Source organism: Scophthalmus maximus, chromosome 3 (assembly GCF_022379125.1).
Source record: "Scophthalmus maximus strain ysfricsl-2021 chromosome 3, ASM2237912v1, whole genome shotgun sequence".
NCBI lineage: Eukaryota > Metazoa > Chordata > Actinopteri > Pleuronectiformes > Scophthalmidae > Scophthalmus > Scophthalmus maximus.
Window position 1 is genome coordinate 19,178,618 of NC_061517.1, and position 17,577 is coordinate 19,196,194.

Below are 17,577 nucleotides of genomic sequence, written 5' to 3' on the forward strand. Positions count from 1 at the left end.
GTGGCCGCAACAAAGTTCTGATGGTTTGTGTGAGGTTTTTTCCCACAGCCCCTCAGCTTTTTAATGCATAAGTTGAGAATATGCATTAAAAACTGGTGGCTGGAAATGTACTTAATGTGATTTCAAACGAGGTTTTCTAACTCCAGGATCAGAGCCTGGAAGTTCTGCTTTCGCACAACATACATGGTAAGGCTGCGTGGAAGAGACGGGGTAATGTAATACTATCAGAATGAGTTTGGGCAACAAACTGTCAGAGCAGATTTGCCACACGCTAAAAAAAATAAATGAAAAAAAACCCTTGTGAAATTCCCTCAGCCTTAGCAGCGAACCTATACATTACAGCATAACCACCGAACTGAATTGGCTTTTAAAACGCTGCCGTGACCAAGCCGTCAAACTCCAGACCGGCTCTCGCTTCTGGTTGGTCCTCTGCTGCTGCTCGTGCCTCTCCCCCTTTTTGAAAAATCTGTGATGGGTTCGTCATTCACAGAGCTGCCTCGCAAGGTGTTCCCTCCCGCGCGTCTCTTGGTGATCGTGTTGAACACCACCCACCGTATAAGCCCACCACGTGCATGCGGGTCACGTGTCTCGCTCGTGCGTCGTCAGGGAGCGACCAAGCTCCTCGCAAACACCTGCGCGCGCGACGAGAGTATGCGCGTGAAGTTACCCTCACGTGATTTGGCTGTGTGCACAGGCGAAACCTGATGAACCTGAGCGTGGAAAAGCGGCCGGCCGCTCTGCAGTGTTACCGCGGACGGGACATTTTGTGCTCAATGCTCAGACAGGACGGCGGGTGATCGCCGGAGCAGCCGTCCTATCCGATTGTTAAATTGCCCCGGGCCCCTCGTAGCCGTGTACCTAATCATTCAGCCTAAGTAACTTGTTGACGTGGGCCTGTCCTCCGCCTGTCGGGGCGGGCCATCCTCTTGTCTCCCCGCTCAGATTTACTCACCGGGGGGGGGGGATAGCTATTACATCCCCTGTTATTATTTGCCATAAAAATGCGCTGAATGCCGACCAACTCCGAGGGGCTATAAAAAGCAGCGGGGTGTGAGATGGTGTCGGCGTGTCATCAATCAGACGCAGCGGTGAAACATTGGGCCAGCAGGTAGTGGAAATTGATTTTTTTTTTTCCTTTCTTTCTTTCTTTCTGTGAGTCTCAACGATTAGGGTGTGAAAGAGGGAGCGAGGGGGGGGCAGAGGAGAAGCTGGGGGGAGTGCGGACGAGATGGGACGGGGGCGCGGCGGGGGACATGGCGGGACAGCTTATGTGTTCGAGTGGGTTCATAACAGTTGATCTGACCTTTGCTCTTCTGGTTAAATCCTCCTGGACCCCTGATGGTTTCTGTAGACAGTGTCGCTCAACGGCAGGAGTCAATGAACAGCAGACCTTTTTTTTTTGAAGTCCTTGCTGGAATAGGTGTGAATAACAACCTTCATAATGACCCTGAGTTTCCAGGGCCCTGCTATTGTGCACGTGGAGTCGCAGCATCATGACTTCTTGCCAATGTGCGATTTTTCCTGCAATGACAGATCAGCATGTCTACTGTGACCGTCTCTAAGTCTATTGTTGCTTCCGGAGCAGCATCCGACGAGACATTTTCACATTTATTTAATGCTTGTTGATCGATCTAGAGTCCTCTGGGTCTATTTGAGAAAAAGAAGGAGAAAAAAAGAGCACGGTGACCCGTCCCTGATGCCTTCAGTCGGATCGCCTCGCGGAGCCGCGGGCGAACACGTCGTTGGGTACTGGGTGGCGTCCATGATGGTTCTCTTGTTTACGCTAACTCTGTCGCAACTTCGTCTGGCAGTGGGGCGGTCTCTCCTGATCTCAGGAACCGCCGCCTTTTCTGCACACATCACCAACAGGCAACTGTATCTTTCGTATCCACAAAATGCAGACAGTTGCACAGGGTCTTTTTTTTGTTTTCTTCTTTGCCTTGTGGGATTTGTGTATTGTTTCAGAATGTGAACACTCAAATAAAAATACTAGGGTTATATATATATATATATATACATACATATATACAGTATATACAGTATATACATTTTTTGTTTTGACTACATAACCACTTTCTGCTGCAACAATGGCTCTAGTCAAGCAACATCACCCGCTCCTGGCAAGAAACCTTGTCTAGTGGCCGAGAAAAGTTTTTAAAAATGTAAAGCAAAAGCACAAGACTGGCTAAACATTAGCTTGAGCTGCTCAAGGATGAAGACTTTCTGCTCTTTCGTTTTCTAACGATAGAATAGCTTGGACTAAGGAAACAATTTGAAGATCAGGTAAGCAGGCATTGACGTCATTCCTCGACATTTTGTCAACCGAACAACGCACTCAGTCTGTAGCATTAACACCTTCCCGTCCCCCTCGTCTTACTGTCAGACGGAGGAGAAATGAGGAGATGGAGCCAATACAGCAAACTTGAGTCCCTCTTACATGTAACTCAGCCTCCCAAGGATCCTAGAGCTTGAAAACTGTGATTCATAAGAGGAATGGAGCTGCACACATACGCACACACGCACACACACACACACACACACACACACACACACACACACACACACACACACACACACACACACCCCCCGTGCTGTAGAGAGGAGGTGTGTTGCAGCCCGTCCAGCTCCCTGGCCTTATCTTCAAATCATTCACCATGCACCATCCATACACATAACTGCGCTGTAAGCTATGATTCAGTGCCACTATTCTTATCACAACCCGGGCGCAGTGATGTTCTGAGGCATGCTGGTGCACTGTCCCCCCCCCCCCCCGTCTCCAATAAGCATAACCATATCTGACAAGGCCAGAGCTATTGAAGGGGGGGATTCTCGCCTCCTTTAGATAGCTTTTCACGCTTCTGTTCTCTTGACTCATTTCCACCGGCGCTCTGTGGCCCAACCCTTCCTCTCCCGCTCCTTTAAACCTAGCTGTTTTCCTTTCTCTCTCTCTCTCTCTCTCTCTCTCTCCTGTGTTTGCTCAAGTGTTTCTTCTTCAGCCCCCTCTCCGTTGCATCCTGGGGCATCTAAGCATTAACAGGCAGACGAGGAAACAATCGCTCCTCCAACAGCTTCAGACGAGAAGGGATTTGGCCCCGGCCCCGGGATGAGTCCAGATCCACGATAGAGTCGTACTGCGAAGCGATTGGATGCATGTTACAGGCTATAAAGCCCACCAATCATTTCTCTACAGTCCTACACACACACACACACACACACACACACACACACACTTGAATGAATTTCATTTACCACTCACACACTCCTTCTTTTTTTTTTGGAGTCGATCTTGTGTCTACAAAAATAATGTGCACGCGGCCATTATCTCAAGAAGGGGCCCGCCGGAGCGTGAGGGGGCATCTTGTGCCTGACTGACTTTCATTTACAAAGTGGCGATGTTACTTTTGTGTGGGGAAATGAGATAGCACTGCGGCAGACAGTGGGCTACATTATCCTGAGCCGGGCACACGTCCCGCTCTCTTTCTTCTTCTCCTTTTTTTTTTTTTTTTTTTCTCCTATCGGCTGCTTTTTCTCACTTTGTTCATCAGCCCGCGAGACAAAGACACACGCGGGGAAACAAGGCTCCGTCTCCCAGGATCAATTAGTCCCTTCCTGGGAGTCGTGGGGCGGAGAGGGAGCCGGGGGGGGGGGCCGTGTTGGCGTGGCGTCGAGGCGATGAAGTGACACGGTCTTCCTTCTTCCAGGCCATTAACGTGACAAGCGGGCCTTGTCCAGGGGAGGTGGACCTGACAGCGGGGCAGGGCTCTGCATCTGCATCTCTACTGCCCTTTCTCCACCAGATGTTTTCATTCAGTCGGCCCACTCTCTCTCTCTCTTCTCTTCTTCTTTTTTTTAAACTCCATCTCTGCCCTGTCCCCGGAGCTCTGTTCCCTCCAACCCCCTCTGCTCCTTCAAAGCTGTCTCTTTGTTAGGCTCCAAAGTCCACCGCCCTCATCCTTCCAAATGTCTCTTCTTTCATCCTTGACTCTCCTCCGGCCTCCTCCCCCTCTCTCTAGTCTTTCCCTTCTTTTAATAAACCTGTTTGGACCTTTTGAATACTGCCCACGTCTCGGTCCACCTTTTGCCTCCTCCGGACAGCGGCAGCAACCCGGCTGTTGGCTCTCCTCTTCAGGCGGTCGAAGGTGACACTGGAGATGCTCACACACAGTGGGCTTTGAGCTCATTGAGGTTGATAGCGCGACCTGGGACGGTGCACGCTGCACGAGCGTGGCACGGAGCGGGAAGATTTGAATCGAGCGGCCGAACGAGAGGTTTCCCTTCTTTTGTCTTATCTGACGTGTTTCTATTGAGGTTCTCTGCCAAATATCTGAGGAATGTGAAATATTGCATTTTCCTGAATGCATGTTTCATTGTTTAATCCAATTGTTACTAATGTCGTTATTCTTGTATAGACACTAATTCATGCAAGAGTCAATACTAATATTCTTCAAAATAACAACTAATTAAATCACAATGTGAGGGGGGGGGGGGGGGGGTGGTTTGTAGTGATGAACCTGCAGAGAGCTCCTCTCAGCTCTATGGAGCTTTTTCCGAAATGTGCGCGTCGCATCTAACACGTCGCATGTCCGCGGATGAGGAGAGTGTGCAAATGCACGGACAGGCTTTATTCCGCGACGGGCCATCACGCGCTTACTTCCCAATTGTGAAAATTGGTTTGAACAAGGGAGCGAATCTGGCGTCTCGTCAATTCCGCGCGGCCGTGTTCACCTCAGTGGGTGACGACTCTGTTATTTCAGCTTTTTCGCGGGATTCCTCCGGCGCGTGACTATTCCACGCCGCCGCCGGCGGTGGCCTTCGCGGATTGTGTGAGGCCGGGGGGAAGGGAGGCGGCGTGACGCGGCGACCCACCCTCCCCGTCTCCTCTCGTCAGCCTCGCGTCTTGGACGAGTGCACCGCTGAGCTTGACCCCGCCACACTTCCTTCCACCGAAGAAGCCCACGGCCCGGACCTGCTGAAGGTACGGTATCCAACTATTACCGTGACCTCTTCATGGGAATATGGAGCTCCAAAAAAAAGATCCCAGCACTAAACCAGCACTAAACCAGCACTGCTGACTGAGACCAACAGGAGAGCGTACATCACCCCCTACCCTAGAATCTTTACACTGGTTGTCCCAGTTAGTCCTCGTATTGATTTTTGAAAGTCTTTCATTAGTTTAAAAGGCACCATGCGTGGACCTGCACCAGACTACCAGAGTTGCTTGTGGGCCTCGGACCAGGACGGCCCCTCAGGTCCTCTGCTTCTCCTCTTTGTAGCTGCTCCACTAAGCGCGGCAAAAAACATATGGTGATGCGGCCTTTAGCGTTTACACTGGAGCTGCCATCCAGAGGATCTGAGACGGGCTGAAGACGTTGACATGTTTTTAGAAATGTAAAATTAAAACCCACCCATTCAGTCTGCCTTTTGTGTAGTGTTTAATCATTTTGTGGCTTATTAGGGCCCGAGCTCCACTGTTGTTTTATCATTATTATTTCTTTGATTCTATTTTGATTTAATAAACTTTTTGTGTTGATCACTATCATTCATTTCATTGACCTTCTATTATATTAGTATAATTTATTTTGTGTAGCTTATAATTTTATATATTTCCGTCTTCTTGCTTGTTCTTATATTCCATTTAATCTTTATATATCTTCTATTATCTTGTCTCCGTCTTATCTATTATCTTAACTACCCTTCTTTCACCGTTGACATTTCGATCATTCGTTGTTTTGCGATGCCTTTGTCTCTGAATCCATGTCTTTGATTAACTTCTAACATCCATGTGAAGCACTTGATTTGTTCTTAAAGTGCTTTTGAAAATTCTGAGACAGAGGCGGATCTAAAAACCACTGAGCAACACTGAAACCATCTCTTTTCCTACACGCACCACAAGGCGGAACAGAGAGAGGCTTTCGGGTGAACCTAACCTTTAATGGCCAACTGAGTTGTTTTCTTATGGAGCCCTGGGTCTTGAGGCACAAATGTCAAGCTGTTCAGTGGAAATGAACGCGTACTGAAGATGACGTCTACGCCGTCTGACACCTTCTCCTCCGAACCACTCCACAGGGCGAACCCAGCCGCGGAAGAAACCTTTACTCCTCGGCGTTACCGAACCCATGAGAGGGGAACTTCCTGCTCCGTACCGGCAGCCAATTCTGAGCTGTAGGTGGTCACCACGCCGGCACAGCATGCCGAGGCACCGATGGCAGATTTCCCTGCTGACTTCTCCTCACCATTACAGCACATACACATATATACACTTCGTCTCCCTCCGCCCTCTTTATGCTGCCGTGACAGCTTTGTCACAAAGATGAATTCATCGTCGGCGCTGCAGCCAAAACAAGTAATTTGATTGCCCCGACCACAAATTAAGTTAGTGTGATTCAATTTTCGATTTGGGCCTCTCCTGCAGCCATACATCAAGGAAGACATATTTCATTACACAGCGAAACCACAGGCGAGCGGGGCGGCGGCGGCGGCAGCAGGCCCACCCCCTCCATAGGAAGACATCATGGGGAGCATGATGGCATTTACTCGATGCGGCTGCAGGTACAGCGAAGGCCGGTGGCGGTCTCGGTGCCGCCGGTGGGCTTGTTATCACCAGGGCAACGGGGCCAACACACAGAGAGAGAGAGAGAGAGAGAGAGAGCTGCCAGACAGAGCAGTGACAACTGGGTGGCAAAAGAAAACCACACGAGGTCACAAGAGCTCCTCCCTCTCCTCTAGCAGGCGTGTTCAAATGTGGATTCACCTGCTTCAATGACGACCTACACACTCAGGTATGTTCCCGTCTTCTCCCTTTGTTGTAAATCTGACACACCATCGCCTTCTTCCTCACCCACCTCTGGTCTTCGTCCTCCTTAAGGTTGCTCCCTGGATTCTTGTCCTTTAAATAGGTTTGAAAACAGGGTGCTCAATCAGCGACTGCTACCTCTTCCTCCTCCTCCTCCTCTTGCTCTTCCTCTTCCTCCTCCTCCTCCTCTTCCTCTTCCTCTTCCTCCTCCTCCTCCTCCTCCTCTTCCTCCTCCTCTTCCTCCTCCTCCTCTTCCTCTTCCTCTTCCTCCTCCTCCTCCTCCTCCTCTTCCTCTTCCTCTTCCTCCTCCTCCTCCTCCTGTTCCTCTTCCTCTTCCTCCTCCTCTTCCTCTTCCTCTTCCTCCTCCTCCTCCTCTTGCTCTTCCTCTTCCTCCTCCTCCTCCTCTTCCTCTTCCTCTTCCTCTTCCTCCTCCTCCTCCTCCTCCTCTTCCTCCTCCTCTTCCTCCTCCTCCTCTTCCTCTTCCTCTTCCTCCTCCTCCTCCTCCTCCTCTTCCTCTTCCTCTTCCTCTTCCTCCTCCTCCTCCTCCTGTTCCTCTTCCTCTTCCTCCTCCTCTTCCTCTTCCTCCTCCTCCTCCTCTTCCTCTTCCTCCTCTCCCCTCACAATGCAGCCCAGAGTTTCCTAATTAAACTGCAGCCTGTTCTTCTGTGGGGACCAGAGTTTGAGGGCCGTGAAGTGAACACGCACCACTCGGCCGTTATTTAAAAACGGATATCCCTGACGTGACGCGGCCCCTTCTCCGTTTAAACGTTATCGACAGCGGGCGCTGTCCCGGCATGGACCGTTGTTGCGGTTTACAAAATTACCTTGCTGCTGTGTTCACGAATAGCAAGAGAAAACTTTGATTTCGTTCCCTGTCCGGGACGGAGTGTGATGCGACGCGCCACCCAGTCCATCAAAATGGCAATCTACAGATGGAATTTCAACTTGCAGCTGAGGATTTGGAAAGCATCCAGATTCTCTGCCGCTGGATTGAATGTCCGCTTTTTTTCTGCTGATGATGGTGTTCCTCTGGCCTCATCAAGCCGTGAGCTGGTCAGCTTCTCGACACTCTCCGGGAAATGTGAATTGCCCCCTTGAGGTTTTGATGGAGAAAAAAAATGATTGTTGTTCAAGGTGAAGTGTCTCTTGCGAATCTCAAAACGGCAAAACTCTCGACTGAGCAGTTCGGCAACAGGCGAAAAACTCCTCGCGCGTTCTCGCGCTGCTTGTGGTATTCATGGACATTATGAAGCCACTTTGGATAACGAGTTACCTGGGAGGATGCCTGAGCTGTTAGGAATGAAAATGTGTGCAGTTTTCCCCATATTTAAATGACAACCATGCCTCCCTCCGCTCTGTGACGGCCAGCTCGTCTGCCGACCTTATTCCGATCAGGACGTCATACGAAGTAGTTATTTCCAAGCATGTTCCCCCTGCCCTCAGGCAGCTGTAAGTGGCTCCATGGGACGACACCTCCCGTTACACCAGATACTCCGGGATTGTCTACCCGGGAGAAGAGCTCGGGTGCCGGCAGAGCTCATCGGACGACTCCATGCGCCCCCATCTGACCCGCAGACGCCTTCAGGACGTCTCCAGAGGACGCGTCTTTGAAATGAATGATTGGCTCATTTTGATGGAGAGCGGGTGATCGCCAACAGCTCAGAGGGCCCATTAGCCGTGTCACTTGTAAACACATGTACAGTGCATGGACTTTATCCTCTCCGGGTTGGGTAGCCTCCTTCTGGGGAGTTACGATGGAAGAATAAATCGCCGCCGCGGTCTCCGTCTTCCTCTAACTTGCGGCCTCTCCCTCCAGGGATCATCCCAGTGAGTCTCGGCCGCATAGATAACTGCTCTCTTGGGTCCCTGAAATGGGGCATATCTGTAATCCCTGGCAACTCCATCCATGTGCAGGCCCCCCTCTCAAACGGGCGAAGACGCTCCCTTGAGAATAAAGGAATACGACGACGTCGCAGATTGTTTCTTGAAAGAAACCCCAGAGTGGCTCGTCGGTTCGGAAGGAGCTTAGCATGGCTCACAAGAAAAAGCGTCCTTCTCTTTGTCTACTAAGTCTATCAATCCACATTTCCTTCTTTTTTCTTCCCGCCCTCCACGACCGAAACGATCCCTCCCGGCATTCTGTCTTCAAGGCTGGCTGCTCCGTGGTGGTGGAGATATGCCGCCCGTCTCTTGACGCAGAATGGAGAAGCTCTCCGGAGACGGGGGGGGGGGGGGGGCAGCGACAGGGACGCCCACCAAGCGTGGACCTTTTCTGGCAAATGAGTATCTGTTGTGCTTCCCTCTTCATCCAGATGCCAGGGCTGTGCGATTTCCAAATTGCCGCTGTAAATTTTGCACAACTGCCTCACGCTTGATTACCCGTGATCCGAGTTTTCACTCTCCCCTTTTTCCACTGCGTCACAAAGATGAAAAAAAATTGTGAAATTGTGTCTCCTCTCATTTGGTCTCTTTTACTTTCTTTCCGTCCTTCTCCCCGGGCTGCCCCGGCTCAGCCTACCCTTCCTGTGTACGCCATGTCCTCACCTTCAACGTCTCTCATTATCGTTCTTCTCTATTGTTTCTGTGGTCTTTCTTTTCCTCTTAAAAAATGTAATTATTCCAATGCGAATGTGTCAAATTCACGTACACCATCCGTTTTCGAAATAGGTGAACATGCGATGTCCGGCCAGGATTTTCTGCTGCAAAGCAATCGGCCTCCAAAACTGTGAATGGGTTGTCCGCTCACTGGAGTTCATTTATGGGGGAGACAGGCCAGACATTTCCCCGCGACACCCGAGGTCTCCTATCCTTTCATCCGACTCCAGACGCTGGTGAGATCGCGCGGCTCGCTTCCTCATCTGGTTCTTAACGCTTTAATATTTCATGCAGTTCAAGGCCTTCTTCGTAATCTGCAGGCACAGCACATTTCTGGACAGTGTCTGAATTATGTGCCTGCCGGCCATTCTCTGATTGGAGCAGGAGGCCGTCGTTTTCCTGGAAAAGAAATGGGGGTCACTTGTCATAATGGTGGAACACTTCTCTGCTAAATGGATGCTAAGATTGTCCCTTCTGTGAGAGCATGAGTCATTATCCTCGCAGTGCAAAGTAAATTTCCCATTGGAAATTCCCACTATGTCAATGCGCAGGCTGCGGAGAGGAGGAGGACGACGTGAGGCGCGGCGGCAGAGGCAGGACTGCCGTTCCAGGGCCGTGGAGTCACTTCGCCTCCGACTGTTTGACAAGCAAACACAAACTTCCTGCTGTGGCCGTGTGCCTGGCTGCCGCGCGGCCATTTGACTCCATGGCTGGAAAAGTAATTACAGTGAGGCTAGAGGTGCTCTTTAAGAGAAAGACAACTTAACATTCACTCGTAAGGCGTTTAGGGGCGAGGCCAGAGGTTCGGTGAGGATCGTCCATGGCACTGTGGTGTGCATACTAACACTAGCAGCTTAAGAGCTTAAAGTTAATGTGGATCAACATTATCAAACTATTGTCAAGGGCTTAAACAAAGGACTGTTAACTGTCGGGGCTCCGTCCAGGCCCGATGGCACCTCTGGAAGACAAAATACAGGCAACTGGCTCCAAAGTATTTTGCTTCCAAAACATGTCTGCAGTCAGACTTGTGGAAGGAAAAGGTCAGAGATCCGTTGGTCGGTGTTTCATTTATAACACAGTCCATCTCAAGGCGCTGCGAGAGTGTCTGCTCCGCGTCCCCCCGCAGTGCTACTACGTCCACTTTGCATCATCAACCAGGTGAGGGGGTCCAGACTTTTCCCCTCACACTATGACCAAGAAATCAGTTCTACTCAGTTGCACTTAAATACACCAATTCTTTTTATTCATATCTATATTCTGAAGATATTCCAAATCTCCCGTCTCAAAACAATTGCCTGAATTATGTTCAGCCTGACTATTGGATGTCTGCTCTGGACACGTTTGCAAGTGCAAGTTTCGGGGGATACTGCGTGATTTACATATTTGATACCAGTTCCTTATTTTTACACTCCGTTCACTTGTAGTGTTTTGCCAAGTCTGGGCTTGTGTCGACTCGAGGACACTCGGACACTTGTCCTGAAGCCCCCCCCCCCCCCCCCCCCCCCTGCGTTGTCGAAGCTCTACGGTACGTTTCAGGTCCTTGTCGTGCTGAACCATTGCCCCAGTTTCAGGTCGTGTGCTCGCTGGAGTGGGTTTTTTTTTTTAAAAAGGACCAGTCTCCCTGGTCCCGCAGCAAGAGGAGCCGGGCCCCCCCCCAGCATAATGCTGCCATGACCACAATGAATGGGGACGGTATTAGCCAGGTGATTAGCAGAGTCTAGGTGGAGCCAGACGTTCCGCCCAAAGACTTCGATGCCATTTGGCATTATCCAAGCCCACTTCCTCACCGCGGCCTCCGTGTCCGGCCGCTCTACCGAGGCCTGATGGATGGGAGTGCTGCTGAGGGATGGTCGTCCCTCCGGCGGCTTCTCCGTCTCTGCAGCAGTCTCTTCTGCTCGACGTGTAAACTGTCCACACTGAGGTGTGTGGAATACTGTTGCGGCCTTGGAACAAATTGCTGGGTCGTTATTTGCTTACTTATTTAATTCACCACGACATTTTTCTGGTTGCAGTTTCATTTTAGCAGTGGAGGAGTTACCGGGGACAAATATTATTTGATTTACGGTGTTATCAGGTATGTTTTGCAGTAAAAGATTTTTTTTGGGACCGCGCAGCTCTGGGCTCGAACCCGCAGCCCCGGCTACGGGAGACCGAGGGGCTAACCGCGAAGCCAGAAACCACTGAGTCGTAGCCGTTTTTTGTTGGTTTCCAATTTTCAGAGCCAGGGCAGAGCTGGGAAAAAACTGATTTTGGTTCTGCGCACACACAGAACCAAAAGAGGAAAAAAAAAAAAGGATTAAAATCCAATCCGCTGACTGCCCCTTTAATATCACATTGAGATTTTCCACTTCAAGTGTACTTCAACCCGTACTTTTCTTCCTCCTCCTTCCACGGTTGAAACGTTGCAGATCAGAGGAAGAGGAAGTGAATTCAGTGCTGCAGGATGTTGTGCAGCAAATTGCTTTCTTTGTTTCATGATGTTAATATTTGACTGCAACAAACAAAGAGTAGTGTGTGTTTTGCAGCTTTGATTCAACTCATGCTACCCCAAGCCCCCCCCCCCCCCCCCCAAAAAAAAGCCGACCCGTGAGACGTCTCGCTCCACACGCCTCCCGCTCCCCCTCTGTCCCTATCAAAGTGCAATTTCAGCGGCGCAGATGAAATTACTGCACATCATCTCAGCAGCTCTTACGTAGACAGATAGCTTTTAAATTGCCGCGGAAAAACCGGAGAGATCGTCAGCAGCATTCGCCCGTAATTCACACTCTCGCTGGAGAAATGATTCAGCGTGGCCAATACATTTCGCCCGTTACAAGAAGTCCGAAGCGGCGAGCGCTCACCTGCTGGCTACTCCCGCTGCGGAGGACATACACGCGCTCTGGCGTCTGTGACTGAAGGATATTTAAAATTGAATTTCTGTATGACAGAGGCGGCCCCAGCATACTGAGAGACTGGTGGAGCAGCGGGGCCACGGGCTTCGTGACGGGGACACAACACAGCCGCACACTCTTATGTTCCGGTTCATCGCACACCCGACTACTGAGCACGATCGGTGGTCGCTCAAGTCCATTGCTGACCTTGAGGAGGAGAAGAAGACAGAAGTAATGGCCGACGTGTCTTGACTAAAGGTCATCTTGCCGGCTTTTTGTCTGAGCTTTCCGCCACGCCTCACCATCTCCCCCTTTGCCGTCGTCGTGACAAACGAGCAAACCCCCGTCTCCTGCTGGCGAGGACCTTGAGAAACAGTTGACAGCTCAACTTGGGTGCACTCGCTCTCAGTTTTATCTCCTCTCCCCCCCCCCCCCCCCCCCCCCCCCCCCCCAAAAAATGGGACTCTGATAATCTGCTTGCTCACAACTCGTCTGATTGTCTGACTGCTTGCGCCGTGGACTTTTGCCTCCACGTTACCAGAGTCCAACGTAGTGCTCAACAGGAATGACAGCCGAGGGAAAACACAAAGACCCCCATAATTAATCCTTTAATATTCTCACACTTAACAATATGTTCACGGCCATGCAAATACCTCCCGACGTGGCGGCTTCTAAATCCTCCGCGGGGGGGAACAAGCTCATCGATGGCTCCTGCAGCCGCAAACTGGCCCGCGCCAGCTCCTTTTCCTCGCCCGGCCCACATTCTGCAGCCACGTTGTTTGCATTCAGAGGCAGCGCCCGCACAGCTGGAGGATAAGCCAAGTCTCTCGGCAGATAGAGTGCGGGCGCCGCTGGCTGCTGCACCCTCTTTTTCATTTCCCCTCTGTCTGCCGGGGTGTCGGGGGCCTCTGGCCACAGCTGGAAGATGAATAGTCCTGCACCCCTCCACTCTGTCATGGTGTCCAGGAGGCCTCTGAATGGCACTGAGAGACTCTCGGCCCGCTCACAAATGGGATGTCTGCGGCTTCCGTGTGACCTTGTATGTACGGAATGGGCAGAATCTTTAAAGTGTCCCCGAGCGATTTCAAAAAATCTCCCGTGGGGACGCTGTGTGCTCGCTCGGAACACAGGCGGTGAACCACTTTCACCACACGCGGCGAACCCTTTGTCGTCATTAAGAGGGAAATGATGATTGAGAATAAATACTCTACCCTCACCTCTATTCATAACCCAGCCTTGATATGCGTTATCATGCATTTCCGTCTGTGCGTGATGGAGTAACTGTGTGCTACATGTATCTGAAAAAAAACAAAAAGCCTGAATAAATTCAGACACAGACGCCAACAAACCTTCCATCGCAGCTGCGTCTCTGTTCAGTGTGGTTGCTACTACACCAGGGACAACAACAGCTACCTGCTCTGTCTCAGTGTTCTCATGGAAACACTTCAAAGCAGCCGAAAGACAGATAGAAATCGAAAGGGGGGGGGGGGGGGGGGGGGAATTCTACTGTAGGCAAAGCCAAGGCCCCCCTGCTCAACCAGCACCAGCTGCACACATTTCTCCGTGTCAGGCTGCGCACCATGCATATTTCAGCGGGTTTTGAAGAAAATTCCTCCGCGTGGAGTTGTCCCCGCGTGACGAGAGCCGGGCAGACACACAAGAGAGCCCGGGGCCTAAAGAGTCTGGGACCGGGATTAAACCAGAGAGACGCCCGTGGGCCTACAGGCGGTGATTACAACGGCTCCCGTTAAAAGCGGCCTTGACGGAAATCCACCGCGGCATGTGTCCCACGGGGGAGAGTAGGCGGGGCAGGGGGCGCGTCCGCGGCCGCCTTGTAGACATAAGGCAGGAAATGTTCCGGGGGTTGAGCGGTAGTGATAGTGGGGCACATGCAGCGGCAACTGTGGTTGACTGTCACAACAGCTCCTCCGCGGCCGAGCAGGATGGCAGAACAAGAGGCGATCAAATTGTGTGCAAATTACGACCCGGTGTTTTGCGAAGAGCGATGTCGATGGCGGGGTTATTCCTCGGATGTGATGCCACACCAGGCGTCGCACAACATCACTTAAATGTAATGCAAAGATGAGGGTTTGTAACTTTGAAAAAAACAATTCACTCTTCCTCTTACAAATTAAATTGTTGCATTCACGAGGAGCAAATATCAACAAATATCTCATTTTAATATTTTCGGCTGCAACCGCTCGCTGGCTAATATTCACAAACTTTGCACAAACTTCACTGTGTTACGGAGGTGGCGGAGTCAGTGTGCTGACTTCATGACGGCGTGTAAGGGCGCAGGGCGGCGAGGTGATGAGAAGTGATCTTGGAGACATTAATTCAAAACTCACCCGTTTCCAAGTTCCGGATTTGACAGTGAGTTCTTGACCCTCCAATCCATTTCAAGTACTTCTCTGACATTGGCACTTCATGAATATGATTCAGGGTCTGCTGCTTAAAAAAATAACAATAAAATAAGGGTTGCAAAACCTTCCCTTTACGTGAGCAGTGACACTTCAATGTTAATACATGTTCAATGTTGGACTTTATATTACTTTTCTTTCGTAATTGGTTGAAAACCAAACTTTGCCCTTCTTCTTCTTCTTCATCATCTTGTTCTCTCACTGTAACCATCCATATTGCTTTGATAGCCATCTGATATGATATCCATCTGATATGATATCCATCTGATATGATAGCCATCTGATATTATAGCCATCTGATATGATAGCCATCTGATATGATAGCCATCTGATATTATAGCCATCTGATATGATAGCCATCTGATATGATAGCCATCTGATATGATAGTCATCTAATTGAAGTCTGGCGGAGTCATCCATCACAAGTGGACTCCTGGCCAGCTGGATGAGTTGCGGTTTTCGGCCAGTCTTCTGTCCTTTCCGTAATTTTCCCCGGGACCATGTGAGATATTGCAAAACGCAAAGAAGTAAGGATTTGAAAAATGGTGGCATTGAGCGTGAAGTGTGGTTTTAGAGAACTGTCCAACTGGGACATATTTGGCGTGGGGTCCATCCTGTAAAATGGCACTAACAAGTGGGCTGGTGGTGTTACTTACTGATCTAGTGGTCGTTCTTGAGGACCTCTCAAGTCCCGGAGCTCTCTCCGCGGAGCGAACGCCCGTCCCAGGTTCCCTCTTCTTCTATCTCTTTTACCACCGCTCTCCTCCTTCGCCCGCTTCTGTTCCTCCGCCAACTGGATTCTTTTTTTTTTTCCGTTTGCAGGGTTGAGCTGTTTTTTTTATCAATTCGGCTGTTTCACCGGCTGCCATGTTCATCACTGGGGGATACCTGTGCTGTAGGTACCGGGAGGACGGCGTTCTCTTTTCCTTGTTGTGGTCACGCAGTGGGTGATGCTGTTCCCTTTGAGCAGGAAATCAAGTCGCCATTCTTCTCATGAAGAAAACAGCGTTTTTGAGAGAACAACGTGGTGAAAGCCTCTGGGGGAGCAATCTGACCGCCGATGGTGTCGTGTCTCTATCGCCATTACACTGTGCACTTAGTTTTAACACCCTAACGACCAGTTTCAGCTAGGAATTTTCCTATATCTGCTCTAAGCTTATAGATATTTGTCAGAAATCAGCTCAGTGAAAACCTATTGTCGACACGGAGTGCCTTCCTACGGTTGGACCAACAGAACATCCGTAAGATCCGGCATCCTCTCTTGATCCTGTGTGTCAATAGGCAGTGGGGACTCGGCTTAGGGAAATGCGGGAGAAAAAATAATGATTGAGCGCAGAGAAAATGAGGGGACGAACATTCCTCTCATTGCTCGGCATGGTGGATGCTGCGACCGTGTCACAGCAGCGAGGCTAATTGAGGTCGGGAGCCCTGTTCCTCTGTGACGCTTTCCGGCGGAATCTTTGCTGGCGGCGGGAGACGTTGAACCAAGCGGCCCCGCTGCAGGAGCAGAGTGCTGTTGGCGGCGTGCGCCCAGTTCAGCCTTTGAAAGTCTTTAACTGAGCAGATCCACTCGGCGCTGCACAATACGCCGTGCGAGGATGCGAAGGGCTGTCGTTTGATCCGGACCACGGAGGGGAGTGTCTCGTCGGGAGGAGGTCTTTCAATTTTGTTTGGCGGCGAGTTCATTAATTCCACTCAGCGTGAGGAGAAAAAGAGGATGCCGGAAAAATGAAAGAGGTAGCAAATGCGAGTGTGTGTGTGTGTGTGTGTGTGTGTGTGTGTGTGTGTGTGTGTGTGTGTGTGTGTGTGTGTGTGTGTGTGTGTGTGTGTGTGTGTGTGTGTGTGTGTGTGTGTGTGTGTGTGTGTGTGTGTGTGTGTGTGTGTGTGTGTGTGTGTGTGTGTGTGTGTGTGTGCGCGTGCGTGCGTGCGCGTGCGTGCGTGCGTGCGTGTGTGTGCGTGTCTCAGTGATGTACAGAGCTCCTTCAACAGAGAAATCCCGGAGCACGATTGTCGTGATGGCTGTTATTTTTGGGCATGCCGTCCCTAAAAGTGGCACTCAGATAAATGCTGGCAAAGTTTCGAGCGGGACTGAGAGTCCCACCTCGGAGGATTTAATTAGCGCTTTGAATGAATAACATTTCACCGATTTCTCCCTCTGTCCCCGGTAATCAGTCCTGGTCCATTAATGAGGGGATGACTATCGACTGGCAGAGCGGGCCGCTGATAATTGAATGTGTAGAGGCCATTAAACATTCCTAATCAAAAACAAACACTCCAAAGCCACAGCTCCTGTCGAACGATGAGATGCAGCGGCAATGGAAGCGTGTTTGTGGCAAAAGCATCTATCCTTGTCTACAGGGTTGCTCTTTGTTTAGTCTTTTTCTCCATTGTGCTATCAGTGCCAACAGTTCTGAAGTTGACAGGCCACAAAATGGGCTGGATTTCTCAGGGCATGGCACCATAATGAATTTGCCAAGTTAGTGTTTTGATCCAAACAGCTGAGAGGGGACAGGCTAGAAAAACACTTTCTAATTCAAATGTTCTCAGAAGGCTCCGTCCCGCCTGCGAACGGGCCAGTAAATCACTGACAGTGACAACGGTATCCCTGCCCTCTCATTGGCGTGATCATTGATCCGACTTTCAGTAATGGCCACGGCTCGTATGAAGTTGTCGGGTCGATATCGCTGGTTAACAGTCCCGATCCTGTGTGGACCTCCGCCTCCGCCTCACAGTCTTGCGTGTGTAAAGTAGTTTGTGAAAATGAGATTCGAGGAAGTAATTGCGAATGTTCAAGTCGTGAGCCTTAGAATCCCCTGTTATTGTGATTATGTCAAATAATGTGGGTACGTCAAAGAATATCAGCTGTTGTTTTTTGCACACGAGGGTCTATAAATTGAAT